The following is an 8,034-nucleotide window of genomic DNA, read 5'->3' on the forward strand; positions in this document are numbered from 1 at the left end:
ATGGGAGGATTCCAGAGCACCTGGAAGAAAACCACACAGTCATGGCAAGAACATACAAAATCACCACAGTCAGCAGTGGAACTAAACCCAAGTTGCTATGCTACTGTGTCACATTTATAAGACAGCTTTTCTGCTCCACATTACCTCTTGATTTTATTTCTCCATATTCTCTTTTTGTTCCATTGACAATAGCTTTGACCATGACCATAGCTGCTGGTGGCTCACTTGCCTCTCCACTCTCGGGCTAACTTTGAACAGATAATCCAAAACTGTTCACAGGGTCCTTTCCATTGTAAATAATCCCCGATTCATCATCCTTGATCAGCACCGCTGTCTATGGAGGTGCAATTGGGATTTATAGCTCAAAGACATATCTGGACAGGACTAACCAAGCTTCTCACTGCCCTCTGCCATTCCATTTTGCTGTCACAGGAATAGATTTTCATCTTTTCAGTGCTCTGTAAAAGACAGTAATTGCATCTTAAACTAACTGCAATCATTTACTTCTTAATTAGAATTCATGACTGTAAATAGCTCTAAATTACTTAGTCCGGTAATCATTTTTTTCTCTTGTCTGCATTAAAAGCATCTGTCCCGTGAAAGTGAAGTTTAGGGTCATTTTATAAGAACTTGTTTTAAACTTTCCAGACACACAAGTTTCAATGCCATTACTATGGATCAATAAATGCTTATAGTGCCTATAAAAAGCCCGCCCAGGAAGTTTTTGTGTTTTATTGTTTTACGACATTGAACCACAGTGGATTTAATTTGGCTTTTTTAACACTGATCAACAGAAGAAGACCCTTTTGTGTCAAAGTGAAAATAGATCTCTATATTCTAAATTAATTACAAATATAAAACACAAAATAGTTGATTGCATAAGTATTGACCCCCTTCGACAGGACACACCAAACTGGTGCAACCGTTTGGTTTTAGAAGTCACATAATTAATTAAATGGAGATCACCTGTGTGCAGACACGGTGTTTCAATTGATTGTAGTAAAAATACACCTGTACCTGGAAGCTCCAACTATTAGTGAGTCAGTATCCTGGCAAAAACTACACCATGAAGACCAAAGAACACTCCAAACAACTCTGCAAAAAGGTTATTGAAAAGCACAAGTCAGGAGATGGATACAGGAAAATTTCCAAATCACTGAATATTCCTTGGAATATAGTTAAGTCAATCATCAAGAAATGGAAAGAATATGGCACAGCTGTAAATCTGCCTAGAGTAGGTCATCCTCAGAAACCGAGTGACCATGCAAGAAAGGGTCTAGTGAGGGAGGCCTCCAACAGCTCGGTGACAACTCCGGAGGAGTTACAAGCTTCAATAGCTGAGATGGGAGAGACTGTGATACAACAATTGTTGCCTAGGTGCTTCACCAGTCAGAGATTTATGGGAGAGCGGCAAGGTAAAAGCTGCTGTTGAAAAGATACTTGAAATCTTGGCTAGGGTTGGCCAGAGGCATGTGGGAGACTCTGAAGTCAGCTAGAAGAAGGTTCTATGGTCTGATGAAACCAAAGTTGAGCATTTTGGCTGTCAAACTAAATGCTATGTTTGGCATAAGCCAAACACCGCACATCAAAAATATACCATCCCTACTGTGAAGCATGGAGGTGGCTGCATCATGCTGTGGGGATGCTTCACTGGTGCAAGCCCTGGAAGTTTTGCAAATGTAGAGGGTAGAATGAATGCAGCAAAATACAGTGAAATCCTGGAGGAAAACCAGATGTAGTCTGCAAGAAAACTGCCACTTGGGAGAAGATTTGTTTCCATCAAGACAATGACCCCGAGCAAAAGCCAAAGCTACACAGCAATGGTTTAAAAACAATTTAATGTCCTAGAGTGACCAAGACAAAGTCTGGACTTCAATCCAATTAAGAATTTGTGGCCGGACTTGAAAAGGACAGTTCACTCATGATTCCCATGCAATTTGTCAAAGCTTGAGTAGTTTTGTAAAGAATAATGGGGAAAAATTGCAGTGTCCAGTTGTGCAAAGCTGATAGGGACCTATCCACACAGACTCAAGGCTGTAATTGCTACCAAAGGTGCATCTACTAAATACTGATTTGAAGGGAGTGAATACTTATGCAACCAATTATTTTGTGTTTTATATTTGTAATTAATTTAGATCATTTTGTAGCGATCTGTTTTCACTTCGAGAAGGAAGAGTCTTTTTCTGTTGATCTGTCAAAAAGCCAATGTTCTGATTCAATGTTGTAAAACAATAAAACATGAAAACCTCCAATGGGGGGGGGGGGGGATTCTTTTTATAGGCATTGTAATACCAAATTGTCAAGACAGTACTGTTGACGGTTGTTTTAACATGCTTATAGAACCTTTGCATTGTGAAACACAATATAGCAAATCATTACAGAAGTCCAATAATAAACTCCTTTTGTTCAAGAAGCAAGTGTATTTTGCTGACTGTGTTGAAATTTTCATACGTGTCTATCACACTGTTCTGATCTTCCCACCCCACCACATGCAAAAATGCCATTCCCGTCTCCGCCGCATCTGCTCCGAGGATGAGATTTTCCGTTCCAGGACATCTCAAATGTCCTCTTTCTTTAAGGATCGTGGTTTCCCTTCTGCTGTCATCAATGATGTCCTCACCCGCATCTCCTCCATTTCCCGCGCTTCGGTCCTCACCCCCATCCACCCGCCACCACAACAGGGACAGAGTTCCCCTTGTCCTCACCTACACCCCACCAGCCTCTGGATCCAGCACATTATCCTCCGCAACTTCTGCCACCTTCAACAGGACCCCACCACTAAACACATCTTTCCCTCTCCACCCCTCTCCACTTTCCGCAGGGATCGGTCCCTCCGCGACTCCCTGGTCCACACATCCCTCCCCACGGATCTCCCACCTGGCACCTATCCCTGTAAGCGCAAGTGCTATACCTGTCCCTACACCTCCTCTCTTGCCACCATTCAGGGCCCCAAACAGTCCTTCCAAGTGAGGCAACACTTCACTTGTGAGTCTGTTGGGGTCATCTATTGCATCCGGTGCTCCCAGTGTGGCCTCCTCTACATCGGTGAAACTCCACGCAGATTGGGGGACTGCTTCGTCGAGCACCTCCACTCCGTCCGCCACAACAGACTGGATCTCCCAGTAGCCACCCACATCAACTCTGCTTCCCACTCCCATTCAGATATGTCCATACATGACCTCCTCTACTGCCATGATGAGGCTAAACTCAAGTTGGAGGAGCAACACCTCATATACCGTCTAGGTAGTCTCCAGCCCCTTGGTATGAACACAGAATTATCTGACTTCCGGCAATTCCCTCCACCACCCCCCCCTTCCTCTATCCCTATGTCACTCTGCCCCCTCCCCCAGCTGCCTATCGCCTCCCTTATGGTTCCACCTTCTTCTACTACCCATTGTGTTTTCCCCTATTCCTTCTTCACCTTTCCTGCCTATCACCTCCCTGCTCCCCCTCCCCCACCCCTTTATCTTTCCCCTTACTGGTTTTTCACCTGGAACCTGCCAGCCTACTCCTTCCCACCCTTCCCCCACCTTCTATAGGGCCTCTGCCCCTTCCCTCTACAGTCCTGATGAAGGGTTCCGGCCCGAAACGTCGACACATCGTTTCCTCGGAGGCTGCCTGACCTGCTGAGTTCCTCCAGCATGTTGTTAGTGTTGCCTTGAACCCAGCATCTGCAGATTATTTTGTGTTCCTGATGAGAGAGTTGGCAGTGGCCACACAGAGACACACGTAACCACTGGCATATTACCCCAACGAGGTCTCAGAGTTGATCATTGATTGACATCAGACGAAGAACGGTCTCTAACCTATAGCACTGCTTCTGTTCCCACAGATGCAGATTGACCTGTAGAACATTTTCTGAGATTTCCAGCATCTGCAGTTCCTTTGATTTTGATCACTGATTTACAATGGGTTAGCAACTCTCAGTAGGTGATCATGGAGATTTAATAATCATTCTGTATGTTTCAGCTAAGGAGACAGTGCCATTTATAGCAACTTTAATGCCTCTGTACAGGGTCACTGGAAATGAGAAGGAATTAACATGAGCATTAAGCAGAAGACTTAATTAAGAGTTAAATTTTGAGGAGTATTTAAAAAAAGAAACGAGACAAGCAGAGAGATTTGGTGACCAGACTTTGGGCCCTGGAAGTTGAAATCTTCATTGCCTGGAGTAATTAAGTTTACTAATGCGCAAGGAACCATGCTAGAGTAGCATGGATGGTTTGGGTGATGAAATGATTATTCAGAAGGAAAAGCAAAAGGTCGGAGGAGCCAACTACAAAGTATTTGGTGAAATCAAAGGGAATAATATTGAAATGGAGGCTTTGATGAATGGTTTGTGAATGCAGATTGGCAAGCACCGGGCTAATATCTAAACAGCACTTAGGGGGAGGTAAGATACAATTGGCAAAATTTTGGATGACAGGTCAGTGTTCCTGCTGCCAGAAGCTGCGCAATCATCTTTACTGGGATATATGATTAGGTTGGACTTTTGCCCTGCATAGTGACATGAATTCAAATCATCTCATCTCTGGGCTGACAAAGGTATATCTAAAATCAGTGTGGGGAAGAAATAATAACTGCTTCAATAGTTAGTCCATGAGTCTCAACAGAAGCAAGTTGACATGACATTGTCATGATAGGGCACCCATTATTTTCTGCACATTTTGGGAGGTGAGACACTGATTAATTTAAAAACAAGGGGCATCCAATAAAGAGCTCATAATCAAATGCTGTTTACTGCAAGACAGCTTTAAGGGAATACTAAAAGCAACCAAGTTTTTATTTTAAATCTGATGCATGTGCAGCAGGGAAAAATTTTGCGCTTGGTTGTCCTAAAGTGATAGCTTCAAATGTTGAGTTTTCTCAGAAATTCCAAATGTTCATTCACTGGAAGAGAAACTGTTTTACAGTAAAATTTGACAGATCTGGGCAAAGTGTGCTTACAAATTTGAATTGGTGCACATTCCCCTGTAAAACTGGCGAGAGGTTAGGGGTACTCACTAGAGTTTCAGACAATATCCACCACAAAAAAATGTGAGAACAGAATATAAGCTGAATGTATTAAGAAAACTCAGAAACTCAGGTTTTCATGGATAACTTAAAATTCCAGAAAAGCACATATTAATGTTCGTCCCTTAAAGCAAAAGACATTCAGTAGCTACTTTATTAGGTACACTGTACATATGCACATTAGTGTGAATGTCTAATCAGCCAAGCATGTGGCATTAATTCAGTGCAGAGAGCATGCAGACATAGTCAAGAGGTTCAGCTGTCATTAAGACCAAACATCAGAATGGAGAAGGTGTGTGAGCTAAGTGATTTTGACCGTAGAATGTTTGGTCTGACAATCAAGTCCAGCTACTGGCCTTCACGTTGGCATTGCTACCTCAGCAGAACTGTTTCTACTGACAGCAGAAGGAGCAAAGGTGCCTTAAAATGAATTGCCTTGGACAGTTGGGGTTCATCAGCTGTGATTGGCTGCTCATCTAGGAGAAGGAAAACTCTCACTTCAAACCTCCATTGCCTTGTGCCTATATCCACTCATGGCAAAGGCTTTGGGTGTAAACCCTAAGGAAATATCTGGAGCTGGAGTCTCTAAGACAGACCCATGTTGAGATTAATGCCAACTGGCAACTTCTGTGATGCTGCAGGTGCAAAACTGTATCAGCTTCTGCTTTTTCTTTGGACTTATCAACTGTGTGGAAAGGGAGAGGGGGAGCCTGCTGCATGGGCAACAACTTACTCTGCATATTGACTTGCATATCACCTAGACGGCTAATATACAACGTCCATGGTTGAATCCAACTGAGGACCGGAGGGCCACAGTGTATGATTCTGGATTGGTAAACTGACCTTCAAGTATACTTTCCTTGTCCTCTTTTAATCTCCAAAGTGGTGACGAGACCCATGCATACATTATTTGGAATGCTTTCAAACAAACATACAGCATATTGGGTAGAATTCCCTTCTCCTGCATTGGTGGGACTTATGGAGGAGTTTCTATAAGACATAACTGATATTTGAGATATGCTTTACTGATTTAAAAAGGCCTGATTTTCTGAATGTGATGACAGACCTTTGAGTTCAATACAAGTTTCTTTTCCAAGTCTCATGCTACTAAAACAACAATTGTGGTGCTGGTTTAGATAAGCTCTCTGCACTGAGTACTATTTCATCTAAAGCTTCAAAGAAAACCTTTCTGAAAGATTTATCTTGTCTCATTGATGGAAGAAGTTCAAAATCTCAATCAATATTTCGATCTTACTAAAAAGGTTTGGAAGTGTTGAGTAACTGCCTTTTATTTGATATTCTGAATGCTTTTTGACTCAACCTCCATGTTGACTATACTCAGTTCACGAGTAAATTAGAACCTTACTGACAATACTCTCAAATTCAGTTCAACAAGTTGGATTCAACTATCTGTTAAGGGGTCGTGGGACTACTGCACAGTATCAAAATAAACTGCAGAGACTTGTAATCTTAAACGGCTCCAACATGGCCATTAGCCTTCGTAGTATCCAGAACATCTTCAAGGAGCGATGCCTCAAAAAGGCGGCATCCAACATTAAAGACCAGTGTCACCCAGGTCATGCCTTGTTCTTATTGCTACCATCAGGAAGGAGGTACACAAGCCTGAAACCACACACTCAACGCTTCAGAAACAGTTTCATCCCTCTGCCATGTGATTTTTGAATGGACATTGAACCCATGAACACTACCCCACTATTTACTTAAAATTTTTATTTTTGCATTACTTATTTAATTTAACCATTTAGATTATAAGGACACTCAGTCCTCGTTTATTGTCATTTAGTAATGCATGCATTAAGCAACATAGAAACATGGAAAATAGGTGCAGGAGTAGGACATTTGGCCCTTCAAGCCTGCACCGCCATTCAGTATGATCATGGCTGATCATCCAACTCAGAACCCTGTACCAGCCTTCCCTCCATACCCCCCGATCCCTTTAGCCACAAGGGCCATTTCTAATTCCCTCTTAAATATAGCCAATGAACTGGCACCAACTGTTTCCTGTGGCAGAGAATTCCACAGATTCACCACTCTCTGTGTGAAGAAGTTTTTCCTCACCTCAGTCCTAAAAGGCTTCCCCTTTATCCTCAAACCGTGACCCCTCGTTCTGGACTTCCCCAACATCGGAAACAATCTTCCTGCATCTAACCTGTCCAATCCCTTTAGGATTTTATATGTTTCAATAAGATCCCCCCTCAATCTTCTAAATTCCAACGAGTATAAGCCTAGTCGATCCAGTCTTTCATCATATGAAAGTCCTGCCATCCCAGGAATCAATCTGGTGAACATTCTTTGTACTCCTCTATGGCAAGGATGTCTTTCCTCAGAATAGGGGACCAGAACTGCACGCAATACTCCAGGTGTGGTCTCACCAAGGCCTTGTACAACTGCAGTAGTACCTCCCTGCTCCTGTACTCGAATCCTCTTGCTATGAATGCCAGCATACCATTCGCCTTTTTCACCGCCTGCTGTACCTGCATGCCCACTTTCAATGACTGGTGTATAATGACACCCAGGTCTCGTTGCACCTCCCCTTTTCCTAATCGGCCACCATTCAGATAATAATCTGTTTTCCTGCTTTTGCCACCAAAGTGGATAACCTCACATTTATCCACATTAAATTGAATCTGCCATGAATTTGCCCACTCACCTAACCTATCCAAGTCACCCTGCATCCTCTTAGCATCCTCCTCACAGCTAACACTGTCGCCCAGCTTCGTGTCATCCGCAAATTTGGAGATGCTGCATTTAATTCCCTCATCTAAGTCATTAATATGTATTGTGAACAACTGGAGTCCCAGCACTGAGCCTTACGGTACCCCACGAGTCACTGCCTGCCATTCTGAAAAGGTCCTGTTTATTCCCACTCTTTGCTTCCTGTCTGACACCACCAATTCTCCATCCACATCAATACCTTACCCCCAATACCGTGTGCTTTAAGTTTGCACACTAATCTCCTGTGTGGGACCTTGTCAAAAACCTTCTGAAAATCCAAATATA

This window comes from Mobula birostris, chromosome 5 (assembly GCF_030028105.1).
Source record: "Mobula birostris isolate sMobBir1 chromosome 5, sMobBir1.hap1, whole genome shotgun sequence".
Taxonomy (NCBI): Eukaryota; Metazoa; Chordata; class Chondrichthyes; order Myliobatiformes; family Myliobatidae; genus Mobula; species Mobula birostris.